This window comes from Eleutherodactylus coqui, chromosome 1 (genome assembly GCF_035609145.1).
Source record: "Eleutherodactylus coqui strain aEleCoq1 chromosome 1, aEleCoq1.hap1, whole genome shotgun sequence".
NCBI lineage: Eukaryota > Metazoa > Chordata > Amphibia > Anura > Eleutherodactylidae > Eleutherodactylus > Eleutherodactylus coqui.
Window position 1 is genome coordinate 103,177,535 of NC_089837.1, and position 19,347 is coordinate 103,196,881.

The 19,347-nt window shown below is 44.3% G+C and overlaps 2 protein-coding genes across 8 annotated transcripts in view; one reads left to right on the top strand and one right to left on the bottom strand.

The window, feature by feature from the left end:
* Positions 1-19,347, bottom strand: part of KIF1A (kinesin family member 1A) — a 180,408-nt gene that overhangs the window by 153,788 nt on the left and 7,273 nt on the right. The gene's annotated exons all lie outside the window — the stretch shown is intronic.
* Positions 1-19,347, top strand: part of LOC136624404 (allantoinase, mitochondrial-like) — a 150,822-nt gene that overhangs the window by 59,393 nt on the left and 72,082 nt on the right. Inside the window, exon 1 of one of the 3 annotated variants that reach the window (XM_066598390.1) lies at positions 7,229-7,254. The exons of the other annotated variants lie outside the window; for them this stretch is intronic. The gene's annotated coding sequence lies outside the window, so the exon portion shown is untranslated. Of the gene's footprint in view, positions 1-7,228; positions 7,255-19,347 lie in introns of those variants that run through there. 3 annotated transcript variants of the gene reach the window in all.

The window sequence follows — 19,347 nt, forward strand, 5'->3', positions numbered from 1 at the left end:
TGCACTGGACAGCAGAACAGACAATCAACTGATGGGACACGCTGGAGCTAACCAGGCAGCGTCGTGATGGGTATTTTGCACTGCACCCTGGATACTGTCACATTCACTTTATGGTCATCAGTGAACATGGGAGGAAATAGGAGGGCTGGCCTCACTGCCATTGAAATCAATGGGAGCGCCTTGCTACTATTCCACTTCCTGCTCCTGTTACTGACATCCTGTCCTGGGCAGGAAGTAGAATTTCAGTGCGGCGCTCCCATTGATTTCAAGTGCAGCGGATAGGTCATCAGTTAAAAGGAGCACAAATTACTCCCTTAAGTAAAAAATGGATCCTTTTAAAGCATACATAAGATTACTGTAGACATCCTTTTACCATGGGTACTGATTTGGACCGGTTTCACTCTGTCATCCTCATGATGGACATGCCAGAAGCCACTTTTCATTTTCTATTAGTGTTAGTTCCATATCTCTTTTACTCTGCTGATTAGCAAATAGAAGATAAAGGAAATTATAAGAAGCTGAAAGCATCTTTGTAGTCCTGACATTTTCCTAACAAGGAGAGAGAGTGCTGCTTCTATTACAGTAATAAGCCAAGTGGACATGTTGAGAGAAACAATTATGTGAAAACGAAAGTATTTTGCGTAATATTAAAGCTAAAACAAAATGAGTCATAAAGAAAAACCGTAAATTACAAAGAAGAAGAGTTTGTTGACACTTGCAGAGAAATTGCCATTAGGTGTGGAACCTGCAATGGGAAGTTCAAATCTGCACCATCTGAATGTGGCCTAAGAAGGGTGTGTATGTCAGTGGCGTAGCTGAGGGAGAGGGGAGGGGAATGTGCCCCAGGTGCAATGAGAGGCACCAACCCAGCCAATAGTCGAAGGGGGTAACCAGCTAATTGCTTCAGGAAAGCAGAGGAAGGCTGAGGGACCTTCAATGTGATGATCATGTTGTCACGGTAGAAGCAGGTGACACAGGAATTAAGGACTGATGTGTACACCAGGCTTACAAAATATATATTTTTTTATTTCACCAAATGAACTTGGAGATTAAGTTGGTAGTAGAGGCTTCTAGTAATAGATAAGCAATATGTGATTATTCAGAAATGTTAGACAACCTAACTGACTCTAGCTAAGCGTATGCTTAAAGGGGTTGTCCCGCGGCAGCAAGTGGGTCTATACACTTCTGTATGGCCATATTAATGCACTTTGTAATATACATTGTGCATTAATTATGAGCCATACAGAAGTTATAAGAAGTTTTTCACTTACCTGTTCCGTTGCTAGCGTCCTCGTTTCCATGGAGCCGACTAATTTTCACCGTCTAATGGCCAAATTAGCCGCGCTTGCGCAGTCCCGGTCTTCTTCTTTTTTCAATGGGGCTGCTCGTGCTGGATGCCGGCTCCGTGTAGCTCCGCCCCGTCACGTGCCGATTCCAGCCAATCAGGAGGCTGGAATCGGCAATGGACCGCACAGAAGCCCTGCGGTCCACCGAGTGAGAAGATCCCCGCGGCCATCTTCATCAGGTAAGTAAGAAGGCACCGGAGCGCGGGGATTCAGGTAAGCGCTCTCCGGTGTTCTTTTTTAACCCCTGCATCGGGGTTGTCTCGCGGCGAACGGGGGGGGGTTGAAAAAAAAACAAAAAACATTTCGGCGCGGGACAACCCCTTTAACTATATCATGAGTGTGGTAAGGTAACAATCTTGTATAAATCACAAAGATTAGCGACACACTTTAACTGTAGAACATGTTGTAGTACCTTTAACATTTGAACCCAACACAGTCCAAAAGTAATGCAAGTCATGTCTTATGACTTGTCCATGTATTTTAACTGGCAGGCCTGTGTTTAAGTCACTACCCATGTACACACGTCAGGTTTTTTCCAGAGGGCCTACCTCACTTACATATCTCCAGCATGTTTGTTACCATAATGTAGGTGACGCATCCTTAGACATCTGTTGGGGGTACCCCGATTCACAGAGCTGCAGGACAATGTGAATCCTTTGTAGCAGTTTCTCAAGCTGAAGTGTTGTTCTCTCAGCGGCATCGGTTCTGCTATGTTATAGAGCTGCGCTTCTTAGATACCGACTGCCTCTTGTCCACTGTTCCTCTCTAATGGCTACAGATTTTTTAGGTCAAGTCCTCCATGGCTCCCTCCTTACACTGTGACAGGTGAAATGTATAGAAGGGCTGCTGAAGGAGTTGAAGGACCTTTGATGATGTCCTGAGCATGTGTTCAATCACATGTATGAGAGGAGTCAGACTCCGGACTGTGCTGTTAGGGAGTTTCTTGCAGTTTTTTCTACAGGTCAGGAAATGAAGATCCTCATGGGCAGGTAAGAGAAATCTAACAACATGTAGGTGCACAAAGGAGGACACCATAGGCCACAACCTTTCTGGATACGGCAGAACAGTCCTCATTTTTAATCGCTGACCCATCATTGTAGGCAGTCTGCTAGTGTCCGGACTCTGCCTCGCTGTTTCGCTAGATTTTGCCACACCCTCAACACCCTTCAGCCTAGCCCCCCTTGTGATGTTGTCACTGGCAGTGCAACTCATCACTGGGTGACTGCAGCTGCTCCTCCCATGCAGCATCAACTGTAGTTTTGCTGTATTCCTACTCTATGTTCCGTGACTCTGCAATCATGCTTAACATCTTCTGCTTTTCTCACCTCTCCCTGGGTCTATCTCAGCCCACTCCAGGCATCCGGATTTACTGACTGCTTGTATGTAGTTTGTTTTCATGTGTAGGCTGCAGCTAGATGATTATTAAATAATGGAACTGGGATGTAGAGTAAAAGAAACAGAAATAAAAATTCAAATGTAAAAAGTAAGAATTAGAGATGAGCGAGCATACTCGAAAAGGCGAACTACTCGAGCGAGTAGTGTCTTATTCGAGTACCTGCCCGCTCGCCTCTAAAGATTCGGGTGCCGGCAGGGAGCGGCGGGGGAGAGCGGGGAGGAAAGGAGGGGAGATCTCTCTCTCCCTCTCTCCACCCGCTCCCCTCTGCTCACCGCCGCAACTTACCTGTCACCCGCGCCGGCAGCCAAATCTTTAGAGACGAGCGGGCAGGTACTCGAATAAGGCACTACTCGCTCGAGTAGTTTGCTTTATAGAGTATGCTCGCTCATCTCTAGTTTGGGGCTTTCTTTTATTGCATTGTAACAGGAATAACTGTACGTTGCCCACAGGCTAGCGACAGTAGGCTTTGCCCACTACAGCTGCCAGCATGTCATCGGTCTACAACGTGTTGTTGCTGGACCATGGATGAGAATCCTTTACAAGCTTTATCTACAATGAATGGCCACTTTATTACTAACATCTATCTGGTAGTATGTTTGACCTTCTTTGGCTTTCAAAACTCCAGTAATTGTTTGTGGTGTGGCAGAACCATAGAGTCTATCAGGCCTGAGTGGATTACAGGCCAAAATTTCTCTCTGAGATGACGCAGGAGTTAATGGACAATGGCAGAAAGTTCACTAACTTACTTCTTTACTGAAGGCAACTTACTTGGTGGTTACAAACTTGTACAGATTCTCTTGGTGGTTATTTCTTTACTAATGTATTTCATAGAGAACACTCTTGTGGTTGACATATGACATGGTGGTTATGTTTGCACTGTGTACTGGAATTGGATAAAGGTCCCTTTACACAGCAGAACTGTCATTGCATTAGCATCTGACAGCCACCCAGGAACGTTCGCTCCTGTGTTTTTACACAGGAGCAGTGTTATGTTCATGCAGGGCTTATTAACCTGAGTTGTACAAATGTTACCAACACATCAAAATATGCCGTGCCGATTGTCCTTTATAGACCAACATAAACATGTATTTGCCACCAACAGGTGAGAAACACATAACAAGAAAACACAGTAAAAGGAGTATTTTTCCTCACCAAATATTGTGCTTGGCAGTCCTTATGTAAAAGCTGGCGATCACCCTGACAAGTGCGGCCCCACATCTAATACCTACAGGGCCTAGTTAAGGATGAGCAAGTATACTCGCTAAGGCACTACTCGTCCGAGTAATGTGCCTTAGACGAGTATCTCCCTGCTCGTCCATAAAGATTCGGGGACCGCTGCGGCTGACAGGTGAGTCGCGGCGGGGAGCAGAGGAGAGCGGGCGGGAGAGAGGGAGAGAGAGATCTCCCCTCCATTCCTCCCCACTCTCCCCCGCAGCTCCCCGCTTCGCGGCGGCCCCCGAATCTTTAAGGACGAGCAGGGAGATACTCGTCTAAGGCACATTACTCGGACGAGTAGTGCCTTAGCGAGTATACTCGCTCATCCTTAGGCCTAGTCTTTCCCTAGATGACAGATGGGACAACAAGAGACAGATGCAAGACAGATAGGGGACACCAACTACACAAAATACCACAAACAAGACAAGACTTAGGAGTCCACACTCCACATGAGTGGAGAGTGGTTGTTGGAGTTTGTCTTGGCTGGTCCTATGCACCTGTCCATCCCGAGAGAAGTTGGCCTGCATACAGACACCTTCAGTCTGTGTGTAGAGAATATGGAGGAGGCTGAAAGAATAGAGCATGAGTGTTGTGGACCCTGTTCTTCTTTCCTGCATGGATTAATAAGAAAGTAAAAAGCCGCAAGAAGTGTACAGGTAGAGAGTCGGTGAAGTGTTCTCGAGAAAGTGTCCAGGAACAGAGATTCACAGATAACTTAGCCTGTGTATATCACTCTGTCCTCCCATGTTGCCTCCCTATCACACCACGTGTTCCCCAGCACTAAGCATATTGCCAGTGGATGTCAAATTTGGATTGTATTAGATTTTATTCAAGTTGAGTTAAAGTAAACGGCTTTACTGACCATTCCCGGTTCTGCCTTTAACCCTCAACTCTACATGTGTGGACTCTTTATTTCTACATCAAGAATTCACCACGGAGGAAGGCGGTGGCGTCACTCGTGACAAATGAACTAAGGTAAACCACCAGTAGGTTAACCTATTTAATAGCCTGCACTCAGCCCCTTGGATATATCCCTGGTTACCCTCCGGATGGGAGATGGTAGAGCCACCATGACAAGGCCTACATCTTCACCCCGCTGTCTCCTAGGCTGGGGCCCGCTCCTTAGATGCTGCACATGCACCTTATGAGAAGTTAAAGGAGATGTCTCATGAAAGCAAGTGGGGTTATATACTTCTGTATGGCCATATTAATGCACTTTGTAATATACATTGTGCATTAATTATGAGCCATACAGAAGTTATTTCACTTACCTGCTCCGTTGCTGGCGTCCTGGTCTCCATGGTTCTGTCTAAAATCGCCTCCTCTGGCGATTTTAGACGCGCTTGCGCAGTCCGGGTCTTCTTCTTTCCTCAATGGAGCCGCTCGTGCAGGAGAGCGCTTCCGTGTAGCTCCGCCCCGTCACGTGCCGATTCCAGCCAATCAGGAGGCTGGAATCGGCAATGGACCGCACAGAAGCCCTGCGGTCCACCGAGGGTGAAGATGCCGGCGGCCATCTTCACAAGGTAAGTATGAAGACGCCGGACCGCGGGGATTCGGGTAAGTACTATGCGTTGTTTTTTTTTATCCCTGCATCGGGTTTGTCTCGTGCCGAACGGGGGGGCTATTGAAAAAAAAAAAAACCCGTTTCGGCGTGAGACATCTCCTTTAAAGCAGAGAGAAGGGAACCCTGATGTATTCCCAACAGGCAGCACCCAAGGGACCTAGTGAAGTGACAGGAATCACCAAGGAAATCATGACAGATAGCCCCTAAGAGCACCTCTGCAATGACAGGCAAGAGGCATAGCTGTAGTGGATAGCACACCGCAACAAGCGATAGTCGGTCTGTAAATTGAAAGGGAGCATGCTGGAGATCTTCAGATTTTAGGTGAGCTACTCTGACAAATCTGGGATTTGTCAATCAGTGCCCTGCCAGCAGCTGCTTGTACATGGGACGACTATCACCCGAATTTTCTGTTTCCAGGGATTATTCCGGCAATAATTGGCCAATGTAAAGGTACCTTAACGGTGCATCATCTCACTTGCTGTTGAATGCATGGACAGCAATATGAAATTGCCATGGGTCACTCACTTAAGGGTACTCAGTCCACTTTCACTCTCTCACACTGTCCACTCCAATGCCCCACCTTTACCACTCATGCCAGGTCCCTGCTTCTGGACAGTCCACCAGCACCACACTGCAGACCACAACAACATGGAGAAAATCACACCAGCCCACTGTAGTACTCAGACCAGGTAACTGGTATCTCAATGCTCTCCCTACTCTTCTAATGTATTGCTCAATGTGCACAACACTCACCTTGTCAACCTCTACATGCGACTTGTGGCAACTTCATTCTATATCCCGGCCTACGCTCACGCACATGTAACAATACTCACTCCTGTCTGGTGTTTTTTTTTAAACGAACTGTAAATACACATCTGTACATTAAAAAACTGTTTAAAAGCAGCAACGACGAAGACCACGATTAGTAAGCTGCAACTGGAGTTTTGCTCAGCAACAGTACTCCATACTGCACCAAGGTAGGCAATACTATCCAACGTTTCCGACACAGGCAGCTTCCTTGAGCTAGGCTAGCTGGGATGAATGTTCCAAGACTCTCTCTGGATTGCAGGTGAGATGTCCACCCAAGCCCCCTGTGGTCCCAGCCTTAGCCCTGGGAAGAGCCTTTACCGCATGGCATTTTTCTGTGATTTAAAAAAAAAAAATAGATTTGATCCTATTTTCTGTTATTTGTTCAAAACCAGGAATGCACTGAAAAGGTGTACTTTTCTGTTCCGTTCTTGGTTATGCAGTTAAATCTGGATACAAAATACTGACCAAATCAGCACTGTCTAAAAGTGACCTAATAGTGTGATTGAGAGAAAGAATAGAAAATGAGGTCCACAATGTTAGGAATTGCATTGTGAACAAAGATCCTTTCTTGACACAGTCTCAGAGGGATGACGTGTTTTCTGGATGCTTCCCCAATATATTACCTTGTTTATGTGATGAAGGGGAACCATCCCCAAAATGCATCGTCTCTATGGGACTGCATCAATCAGAAAAGCAAAACTATCTGTTGCCTTGTTCATCTGATCAAGAGGAAGCATCCATGAAATGCGTCATCCCTGTGAGACTGTGTCAATAAAGGATCTTTTTTCAAACGCAGTCCCAAGTATATGAAGATTTCGTTCTAAGTGCCACTGTCGGTTATTTTCTGTTCCCCCATTCTGTCCTTAGTTGCAGCGGTTTTCAGATCATCTGTGAAGACCGAATTCCAAAGACACCTTCACAAGGTGAGCAGCATTTTTTATAGACCACAATAAGCCTATTTGATTTGGTTTTGCAACATATTACACAAGCCGCCATCCTCTTCTTTCCCTTCTTCTGTAGCGTTATAGTGCGATCGGGAAATATCACGGATTGACTGCTTTTTCCTCTTTTGCTGTTAGCAGAGGGCCAATCCAGCAGTGTACTCAGAAGCTGAGTGACTCAAGACGAGTGGTTTACCTACCATGGATGCCATGATATGCCAGTCACTATAGGGTCCATGTAGGAGGGGGCCAAGTGCTAAACTTACTCTACACACTCCCGATTACCAATGTAGCAGGCAGGGGTATAACTAGGGTGGGTCTACCGGGTGTTGGATGCCAGGGCAATACCAACAAGCCACTTTGTCTTATCTACAGTATTTAGATACAAGGATGCGGACAACTACCTGAACCTTTACCCTGGGTGAAGAATAGCCTAGATATGGCAAAATACATTAGACATTTAGTAAGCAGCAAGTCACAACTTCACTCAAACTAGTTGACTCCATTGTCCAATTACAGAAGCCAACCAGATCATCTCGCTCAACACTTCTGATCTTACCTCTGATCTGCCTTTTCGGCATTTCTTCATGTCTTTATAGTTACTGTTTGCTGCACCAAAACTGAAAGTGGGCTAAAATGACTGATCACAACTCTGGCAGTGATCGCCCACGACCAACCAATAGTAGATATTTTCGACTGTTCATCAGCTGTAATTCTACAGGATGTCCACAGAGACACCTATCCAGGGGTAAGAGAGAACTTTCCAGCATTGCAGGAGGGTATATGTGTGGAGTTGCTTGTTCCAGCACTACAATTACTGAAGGGAATCAACTAAGGACAAATTAGAATAACAAATAAATAATTTCTGACTGCAAAGAATAAAGACGAATGCAGGATTTGAAACAAAAAAGTGAGCTTTATCGTCTTACATGCTGAGAACAATTGCCATCAGCGCCTATACGAAGATGTACACGAATGAGCAAGGCGGAATGGAAGTACGCCAACACTTCCACGTTGTAACGATGAAGACAACCTGGTCTGTGACCTCTTTTTGTGCTGCCGAACCGCCACAAGCTGTGAACAGCAGTCAGAATCTGTCATATATGTCTGTCTAAGTGCGCTTTGAAGCCTCTTATGAAATCGACGTGCGTTTGTCCCGTTTCTTCATACAGAATTACTATTGCACAGTACTGTTTATATATGACACCCGCGCTGTACTCTACATTGGCGCTGTACTCTACGTATCACCGAGCAGCTTGCACCATGTTGTCTCTTATTATATAGACACTGGCATCGTGTGTCGCAATATCATTTTTCCAAATTTCTTGTGTGATTGGCCTGACGTTAGAAAAATGTACCCATTGCCACTAATTTACTGTGCAATTGTCACAGGACCCTTCAGTTGAATTATTTTATTTCATTGATTATATTAATTCATTCGTGACTTTTTTTATAATTGCACCAATGTGTAATTATTGCGCAAATTCGTCTTACATTGATTCTCTTTGGTTATTTTAGCGCTGGAACAAGCAACTCCAGACACATTCCCTCGTACAATGCTGGATCTCTTTTGCCCCCAGATAGGTATTTCTGTGGACACCCTGTATGTGTATAGCATTATTATCGGACAACTACCATTGAAATGAATGGTTTCGTTTCGGCCCGTTTTGCGGCTGTGAAAATCACGACCGCATAACGGGACTAAAACAAGCCCATCACTTTAAGTCCTCAGTCTGGTATGTTGATGCCATTAACAAACATTAATATCAACCAGTCTGTCTCTCCGATAACTCTGATCTGCATCTCATTGCCGAATTTTCACTTAGATGAAGAAAGTAAGTTTGTCTGTAGTAAAACAACTAGAGATGAGCGAGCGTACTCGGAAAAGCACTACTCGCTCGAGTAATTTGCTTTATCCGAGTATCGCTGTGCTCGGGTCTGAAGATTCGGGTGCCGGCACGGAGCGGGGAGCTGCAGGGGAGAGCGGGGAGGAACGGAGGTAAGATCTTTCTCTCCCTCTCTCCCGCCCGCTCCCCCCTGCTCCCCGCTGCGACTCACCTGTCAACCGCAGCGGCACCCGAATCTTCAGGGACGAGCACAGCGATACTCGGATAAAGCAAATTACTCGAGCGAGCAGTGCTTTTCCGAGTACGCTCGCTCATCTCTAAAAACAACACTTTTCGCACCTCCTTTGTCCGTATTTACACGATTTCTCTAAAAATAAATGCAGAGCCCTTCTGAGCACGGCAGTGGGTGTACATCGACATGTCACTATCGCTCTGTTCTTTCACTCTTGTTAAGTACCAGTGCTGACTATGGTTGTGTTGCTGAAGCTGATACATGATGTATTTATAGAGATGAGCGAGCGTACTCGGAAAAGCACTACTCGCTCGAGTAATTTGCTTTATCCGAGTATCGCTGTACTCGTCCCTGAAGATTCGGGTGCCGCTGCGGCTGACAGGTGAGTCGCAGCCGGGAGCAGGGGAGAGCGGGCGGGAGAGAGGGAGAGAAAGATCTCCCCTCCGTTCCTCCCCGCTCTCCCCTGCAGCTCCCCGCTCCGTGCCGGCACCCGAATCTTCAGACCCGAGCACAGCGATACTCGGATAAAGCAAATTACTCGAGCGAGTAGTGCTTTTCCGAGTACGCTCGCTCATCTCTATGTATTTATAATAAATGCTCGTCCCGGGGGGTTGTGTGCGTTATGTATGTAAAAGACATCAGTCAGCAGCATCTGCAGTGAAATAAAATGGAGCCACAAAGCTGACGGCTTTTCTAGTACAGAAGCACAAACATTTTTTACGCATGTTGCCAGGAGACAGTGGGGAAAAAAGTGACATCCATTGGGCATCTTACGTTTTTCTTTTTTTTTGCACACGGATACGGATGCTATGAGAGCTGAATGCACATACACATGTAGTGCAAGTGGCGTGTTTTTCATGGACCAAATTTGCATATGCCCGTGTGAATGAGGCCTTAGGGGGTGAATTCACACAGCTAACTTACATGCGCAAACAAATCACTACTATTAGAACCAATGGTTTCCTATGGGAACGTTCAAATTAAGAAATTTTAGCTGCGCAAAAAAACTAGCACCTAAAAACAAAGGACATCAGCGACTGAAACATACGCAACTCAAATTCCCTGCTGCATAAAAAGATATAGCCTGATCTATCTTTGGTGTGTGCTGCGCAGGAGTGTCCATAGGCTCCCATGGGAGCTGAAAAAATAGAGGAGGGAGTTTAGCTGTGAAAAACACTTGGAAAAGAAGACAGCTGCCTCTATTTAAGACGTATAGAAGCCATTAGGAGGATTTCTACTGACGGAGGTAATTCCGAACAGCAGCGCATTTTTTTGCAACACACCACTCCAGATCGTGTAAATGGGCGATTTTTATACTAACTCGACTGAGCATAATCAGCCATTCAGGTGATTTTTAGCGCAGTTAGACGCAATTTTTTTTGCTGACCGTGTGAATGAGCCCGTAGTGAAATGGAAAAACTGCTGTATAGTCTGGACTAGGCAGTCACCTGCTATGATGATTTATGCAAATTTAGTGTCACTGAGTCCTAAGAACAATTCAAGACCGAAGGTAAATCCACACCGGATGTATTTTCTGCAGCAAAAAAAATCTGCCACAGACTTGGCTATGATTCTGCCGCAAAATCCACAATAAGGGCTTCTTCAGACAAACGTATGTGTAAATAGGGACCCCTGGTGAGCAAATATGCAAAAAGATACAGCAGGTTCTATTTTTTGCGCACGCAAGAAATGCACAAAAAAAATTGTTAATGTGAAAGAACCCATTGACATCAATGGGTTCTATTCTCTGTGCAAAAACGTGTGCAAATACATCCGTCCGTCATATGTAGAGATGAGCGAACGTACTTGTTTCGAGTACTTACGCACCCGAGTACCGCCATTTTCGAGTACTTCAGTACTCGGGTGAAAAGATTCGGGGGCGCCGGGGGGCGGGGAGAGGCGTGGCGGTGCGGGGGGTAGCAGCGGGGAACAGGGGGGAGCCCTCTCTCTCTCCCTCTCCCCCCCACTCCCCACTGCTACCCCCCGTGCCGCCACGGCGCCCCCCGAATTTTTTCGCCCGAGTACGGAAGTACTCGGAAATCGCGGTATTCGGGCGAAAAAGGGGCGTGGCCGAGCACGTTCGCTCATCTCTAGTCATATGCCAATTTGCTGCTGTGTATTTGCCACAGAAGGGTAAAATCCTCAGTGAAAATCCGTTGTTTACCCACCGCAAATGAATTTACGCTGCAGATGTTTTTTTCCTGTGTGTGAATCATATTTCGTCCAATCTTGTCTACTATGCTGCTTCTGCGCGCACTGTGGACGGTCCCACTCATAATTCTACGGCAGCTACATATATAACAGAACACTAAGTGACCTGAAGTAGAACATCACAGCTGCAGCTACAAGCAGCGCATTGGGGATGAGGTCAGAGGATGACGTCTGCCTTCATATGCAACAGAGAAGAGCTATTTGTTCTCAGGAACCTCTGACTTTCTGGATGGGGGAGGAGGATGTCATTGATACTGGTGACAGCACTCACACAATGGAGACATAGCCAGCGTATCACACACGCAGGTGGCTATACCTTATGCACAGCGCAAACACTCACGTAGACCCTGCAGCTGGCAGAAGAGGTAACGGGAGAACAGAAAACGTCTAGGACAATGACAACTGAAGACCAGGGATATCCATGATAGTAGATACATGTTTGAAGAACCTGCTATGCCAGCAATACCCACAAATATGGGTTTAAGACACCCACATATATGTGATTATGCACACTACAATGTAAACAGATACATCCACTAAATGACCCCCTATGCAGGAGGGCTTCAACCAGTCAACATCCAGTCTGGCATTGTCCCACCTAATGTATCTTGAAGACACCATTATATTTCAGGTAGAATTTTAGCCTATGTTTAAAATTTGCCTTAAAGAGCTCTTATACTACTACTACTGATTTCATGTGGTCCAGGGCCATAGGGTCAAATATAGACCTGGGATAGGAGGCTAGAAGTCAGGGATACAAGAAAAAGCAATAGATGACAATCACTTCTACTGTGTTTCCCCCGAAAGTGAGACCTACCCCGATAATAAGCCCAACCGTGACTTTCGGGGGAGCTTGAAATTTAAGCCCTACCCCAAAAATTAGCCCTGGCTACACTACGTGAAAAAAACGCAATACTCACCTAGCAGGCGCCTTCTGGGTTCCTTCCGCTGCTCTCAGTGAATCGCTGTGAATATTGCATCGAGCTCTTCTCTCTGATTGGCTGAGCACAGCACTCGTGAGCCAATCGGAGCAATCTCTTGCTGGAGGCAGGGTTTTTAGCCCTGTTACCAGCAAGAGATGTTATGTTGGAGGCTGACAACTACTTAGAAGCCTGCTGGATTACCAGGGACCAGCGGAAGGGACCCTGACGGCGCCTGCTAGGTGAGTATAAGACACCCCTGAAAATAAAACCCTGTGCCTCTTTTGGGGCCAAAATTTATATAAGACAGGGTCTTATTTTTGGGGAAACATGGCATAAGTGCTAGTAATTAAGCATATTGCTCTTGACAACATATACACTATCCTATCAATACTAATTGGACACCTGAGCAAGAATCAAAGTTGTATTTATTTACACATGATAATACTTAGTGGGGCCTCCTTTGGCCTTATTAACTTTAGATACTCTCCGTGGCATATGTTCCATTAAGATCTGATACACTTTACTGGTATTTCCCTCCATTCAGCCTGCAAATGTCAGGCAAGTTCTTTCAAAGAAGATGGACACAGTTCATATTTCCTGACCCGCCGTTCAAGTTCATCCCAAAGATATTCAGTAGAGTTTAGATTGCCTACTCCAGTCGTGGAGCATCGATATCCTCAAACCAGTGTAAAACAACGTTGGATTTGTGACAAGGTTCGTTGTGTTGTTGGAAGTATTGCTGACTATTCCCAGAGTATTGCCGGCAGCACATTATTGTCTAGAATGTCAAGGTATACCTCCATGTTCATGATTCTTGCTACTACAACCAACGGACAGAGACCATAAAGGAAGCTCCATCGTACTTTACTGTTGGCATAACACACTGGGGCAAAAGGTGTTCCCCAGGCATCCTCTTTATCCAGGTATGTCGATCTGATGTAAAGATGGAGTAGAGTGTTACATCACTCCCTAAAACATTCTTCCGATGCTCAACTGTCCAATGATGCCACTCCTTGCACCATTGTAGATGGGCCGATGCAGCTTTTTTGAGAGAACTTGCCAGATGATTGTAGGATGAATGGAGGAAAATACCAGCTGAAGTTTATCAGACTTTAGTGGAAAGTATACCATGGAGAGTATCATATGTCAAAGGAGGTTACAAAAAGTATTGACATATGTAAATAAGTACTACTTTTGATTCGTGCACAAGTGTCCAGCAAACAGTTGATTGGTGGGGATCCTGTGTGACAGACCCTCACCGATCTATTGATAGCTTATCCTAAATCTAGGCCTACAATAGTTTACAACTGGCCAACCCCTTTAAAATGTATTCACAAGTGCAGAACGAGTAAAACAACATTGTAAAGCAGTTGTGTATGTACTGTAGACTGGCTAGAGTACGGGGAAAGTTTTACAGTAGGAATGCCAAAGTGACTAGGACAACATAAGGACATCAGGTTGTCAGGTTACGCTGCCTACGTGTTCCATTACTTATATATGACAGGTCCTGTATATATGGAGTTGGTAGGTGCAGTACAGTGGCAACATGAGACAGATGGCAGAAAATCCAGTGAGATGTCCCCTGAAGAATATCAGTCTGAGACAGAGAGTAGGTATCACAGTTAAAGCCAGAGAGAGAGTACGCCTGGAGAACAAAAAGCACACAGCGCAAGAAAAGTAAGCTGAAGAGCAAACTCAGATAGAAAGTCCAAGTTAGCCCAGATGCTAGATGCGTTACTGCCACAGCTGTTATTTTGAACCCGCTAAACCGTAAATTGATAGAGACTGTTGAGTTTTCACGCTTTTGCCCAAAAATAAAAAAACATGTCCAGCATAAAGTCTAGGTGTTCATACTTCCGGTGAGTGACGGTCAGTTCAGTGGCCAAGAATCCGCCCAATCGACTTACACTCCTCCAGAAGCATTTAGCAAATAGGCTAAAAATTGTTGTGTTTTCCATTCTTGAAGTTAATCTCACCAGCACTATCTCAGTGTATGGGGATATCATAATCCTCAATATTTTGCATTGGGCTAGTTAGTTATGCATCATTGAAAGCCAGGGTAATTGGGTCCATATAACTAATTTTAAACTGCACAGCACCACAGCCTTGCTCTGTTCCAGTATATCATGCTATACAAGGTGCATGTAATATAAAGCAATCCATTTGGAGTTTGACCTTTATGCAGTTTCCTGATATATATGTGTAGGTTACCAAATGTGACCCTACACTTTAAACATATTCACAACCTGTTTGCTATATTGATTCCTTTCCATTTACAAGAAGGAAACGTCTAGATTCCATCTCGGAAAGGACACAGAAATGTTTATTGAGTAACCTCAAATAAGTTAAGCCCTATGAAGTAATCAATGAAGCTGCAGCTGCGGCCCTGATATTACACCATTCGGAATGCGTCACTAGGACATACGTTACAGCACAGTTCACCAGCAGCCCACCATTCAGCAGGTCAAGTGGCAATTACTATTTCTGACTGGGTCTGTCCATGTAATTCAGCCGCTAGCAGTGACTCAAATGTTCTTGTCCTATGAAGATTAAATCATAAGGGACTTCCAAAGTATAGACTAAGTTTGTGCTTGAGTTAATGGCGTGTAGCAGACAATACAGCTAACGCCGTTAATATCATCATTTTATTTGTTAGCCATTAAAAGGTATCATGTTGACAAGATTTCAGTATTTTATTTTCTCACTGAGACCAATAACATTTTATTCTACTGGATATATGGTACCAAACTTCTTTCTATTTGGATAATATAGCCTAAACATACAATTAGAATTACACAAGGGGGTAACCAAAAGTAACAGGAATCTTCTGGTAGATGGGGCAGTACTAGTACAGGCCTCTGTTGCAGGTGAATGTCTGCAGAACCCTACTGAGGCGGTATGCCAGGCACCGCTGTTGGGGAAAGTTGCATTCAGCTTCAGTGATTTTTTTTTTCAACCAGTTCTTCAGTTTTTCACCTATTTTATGATGGCCGATTCATGCCAAGAACATGTAAACAATGCTAAATTTTTTGTTCTTTGATGTGAGAGGGATAGTGCACTCTGAATTTGTAACACAGGGTCAGTCAACCAAAGATTATATTTGAAAGTTTTGAAAAAGTTGCATCACATTGTACAGAGAAAATGTCCCAATTTGTGGCAAACAAGTGACTGGTTCTTCCACCATGACGATGCACCTGCCCACACAGCACCGAGTGGTAAGCAACTTTGGATGAAAAACAGCATGCCAACCTTGTTTCCCCTTCCGTAATCTCCTAATCTTGCCCCGTGAGACTTTTTTAAAATTTCCTCGGGTTTAAAAGAGACCTCAAAGGAAAACATTTTGCTGAGGTGAACCAAAAAACAGCATAAGTACTGAAAGACATCAATAACGACGAGTTTAAAAAATGGGAAAAAAACATTTGGACAAATGCATTGCTTCAAATGAAGAGTACTCTGAAGGAAACCAAAGTTTCAAAATGTACGAATAAATAGATTATTTTTAATAAATTAATTCCTTTGTCTGTTGGGTACCCCCTTATATTATTGAGTAAGAGCTACAATGTTTATTTCTTGTGAATAGAGACGAGAAGTAATGAATAGAACATATACTATTTTTAAGAAAATATTGATAACAAGTGGAGAAGATGGTGTATGTTGAGGGGTGTATTATGAGTCCATGGTGTTGTATATTAATCTGCTATCTAAAAAAAAGACTATTTTAAAACATATTCTGAGGTGATGGAGATATAAACTTGCATTATATTATCACGTAGACAATTTTGGATTTATTAGGGCTGTTCTGAAACTAGAACACTGCTGCTAGTATACTGTATATTAGTGAGTTGGCCATTTCAGCCCCAGTATTCCTAATGGTGCCTAAAATCAAATATATAACCATGTAATCTCTATTAAAGATCATTGGATTCCCCCTTTCCAACAAGTCAGTGAGCTGCCTCTCAACCACAAGTAAATGGGATATAGAAACAAAGATGAAAGCTCACACAACGGGGACACAAAAATTGTTTGAAATTGGTAGCAACTAGAGATGAGCGAGTATACTCGCTAAGGCACATAACTCGAGCGAGTAGTGCCTTAGCCGAGTATCTCCCCGCTTGTCTGTAAAGATTCAGGGGCCGGCGGGGGGCGGGGAGCGGCGGGGGAGAGCAGGGAGGAACAGAGGGGAGATCTCCCTCTCTTTCCCCCGCTCCCCGCCGCAACTCACCTGTCACCCGCACCGGCCCCCGAATCTTTAGAGATGAGTGGGGAGATACTCGGCTAAGGGACTACTCGCTCGAGTAATGTGCCTTAGCGAGTATACTCGCTCATCTCTAGTTGCAACACTTTTTACTAAGTTCCAAAATGATAATCCCATCAAAACAGGCCCATTCTAGTAAGATGAAATCTTTAAAGGAACTCTCTGATCCTGGGACAAAATTTGTCCAGGGATCAGAGTGAGGAAGTTATATTGCATGGTGCTATCCTCCTTCTGGTTCTGCTGGCAATCAGCCTATTCCTAGGGCCCCTCTACATGCTTTCAGATTGGCCAATTCGGTTACTACTCAATGCACACTGTTCCTCAGTAGTCAGACAATGCATTCTGTATCCTGATTGGCCAGTGCTGTTCATGTGTGCAGATCAGAGTATGATGTCCTAGACTACTTATGCACTGCCAAGGCCCAGTGTGCATTGGGTAATCTAAGAATCACTACTAACAGAGTTGCAATAATTTGGCGTAAACCCTTCCGTATTACACAGCAAACTCCACGATAAAAACATTGTTTGGCCTGGACATACTCTATAGTAGACATGACATGAACACCATTTATCACCCTTAACATGATCCTAAAGCGGTTATGCATCCAAAATTGATCCACTGTTATGATCTATTGACACATATACTGTTCTTTAACTTGATTTCCCCTTTAAGTGCCAACAGTGGGCCATACTTCAGTGGACTAATGATCCCACTTCTATGCAAACTGAAGAGCAAAAATTAATACATTCTCTTAATCATTTGAAAAATATTATGTACCACAATGAAGATACTGCCAATGTTTTAGTCCTTCCAGACCTTATTAGGGGCAAAGGTCAGTGGAGCATACAAATAACTATTACTATTGTGAACATATAAAATAATATTAACGATTAATAGAGATGAGCGAGCATACTTGCTAAGGACAATTGCTCGATCGAGCATTGTCCTTAGCGAGTATCTCCCCGTTCGGAAGAAAAGGTTCGGCTGCCGGCGCGGGTGACAGATGAGTTGCGGCCATGAAGGGGGAGCGGGGGGGAGAGAGGGAGAGAGAGATCTCCCCTCCGTTCCTCCCCGCTCTCCCCCGCTGCTCCCCGCCCGCCGCCGGCAGCCGAATCTTTGCTCCCAAGCAGGCAGGTACTCGTTAAGGGCAATGCTCAATCGAGTAATTGCCCTTAGTGAGTATGCTCGCTCATCTCTAACGATTAACCTTGCTAAACAAGCAACATTTCAAGAAAATTATGTTGCTTTAATCCATAGATGACACTAGTTTTCTAATCTATAAATTAAAAAGGTTATCCTGGGAGAAAACTATTTACCTCACCCAGCCAATTTCCAACACTGGCTAACGTGGTGTTGAGTCTTTCACCCCTTTCTGGTTGTTGGTGATGTCATTGCAGGGGCTTGCTGTTCAGCTCATTTCAATAAATAAGCCAGCCCCCTTTACTGTTTCTACATTGGCCATGCCAGAGATTGGAGGTTGGCTTAGTTATTAAAATGAACCAAACAGCCAGCCCCCGAATAGATTAGAAGTGTATGTGTTGGCACTTCTGGACCTGAACTGGATTGGGTAACTATTCCCTCCCTGTTATCTACTAGCTTATGACAGTTTTCTGGTGGAAAAAAGTTGCACATTTTGTTGGGGCTTAGTGGAAGGGATGTGGCTTCTTGCAGCCCAAGAGATTTTGCCATCATTTATGCCAAAAAAGGGCATAATTTATAGAGCAAATCTAAACAGGCTGGCACAGATTACACATTTTGATGCATGGACTGGACAGAGATCCACCAAATTTATTATTACTAATACATCTAACACACTTCACAGCAGCGCACTTTGGATTTAGTCCAGCATATAAACTGCTGGTTTAAGTAAACTACCCCATTGTCCCTACTGCTTGACACCACAGTAGCTCATGAGTGTGCCAACCATAGTATGACTAATTATCTGGTAATTAATGATCCTCATTTGTAAGATTTCAGTTGTCTTATACAATATGCAATTTATTAAGTAGTGCATCCCAATCTACAGAATCAGCATGTGAACCTCAGTACTAACATAACCGAGGAACGACGCTAAGTAGAATAGAGAAGATACTGATTGTCACGCTACTTCTTAGATGAATATTGAAAAAGAATAATAAGGAATAAAAAGATGGGGAATAAAATAGAGACTGTGGGATTTATACACTGTGTGGTCCCATACTGAACATTATATCAATAATATCAAAGGCATCAATAGGGTGTAGGAAGCAGCAGTAGAGGCCATAACTTTCTGCCATCGCCTTCTATATGCTATGAAGTTGGACATCACAAACTTTATCTATTAAGTAGCACTGATTATTTTGTTTTCATTGAGCTTTATTGGTCCTTACAGCTTTTATTGGCCAGTTTCGCACCACATCTACACTTGAATTCCCAAGTACCGGGGTTCCAAACAATCTGTCTATCAAAGTGTTTTCTTACATTGAGTGCAGGTCCCTTTGATGTGTGAGTCATTATCTCACTTATCCTGCATGCAGCCTTTGTGCTCAGTGGCCCAAGTGCATTACCTAGCATTTTATTGCCTATCTGACTCATTTACCTGATTTGAGAATGAACATAGCTGCTTTA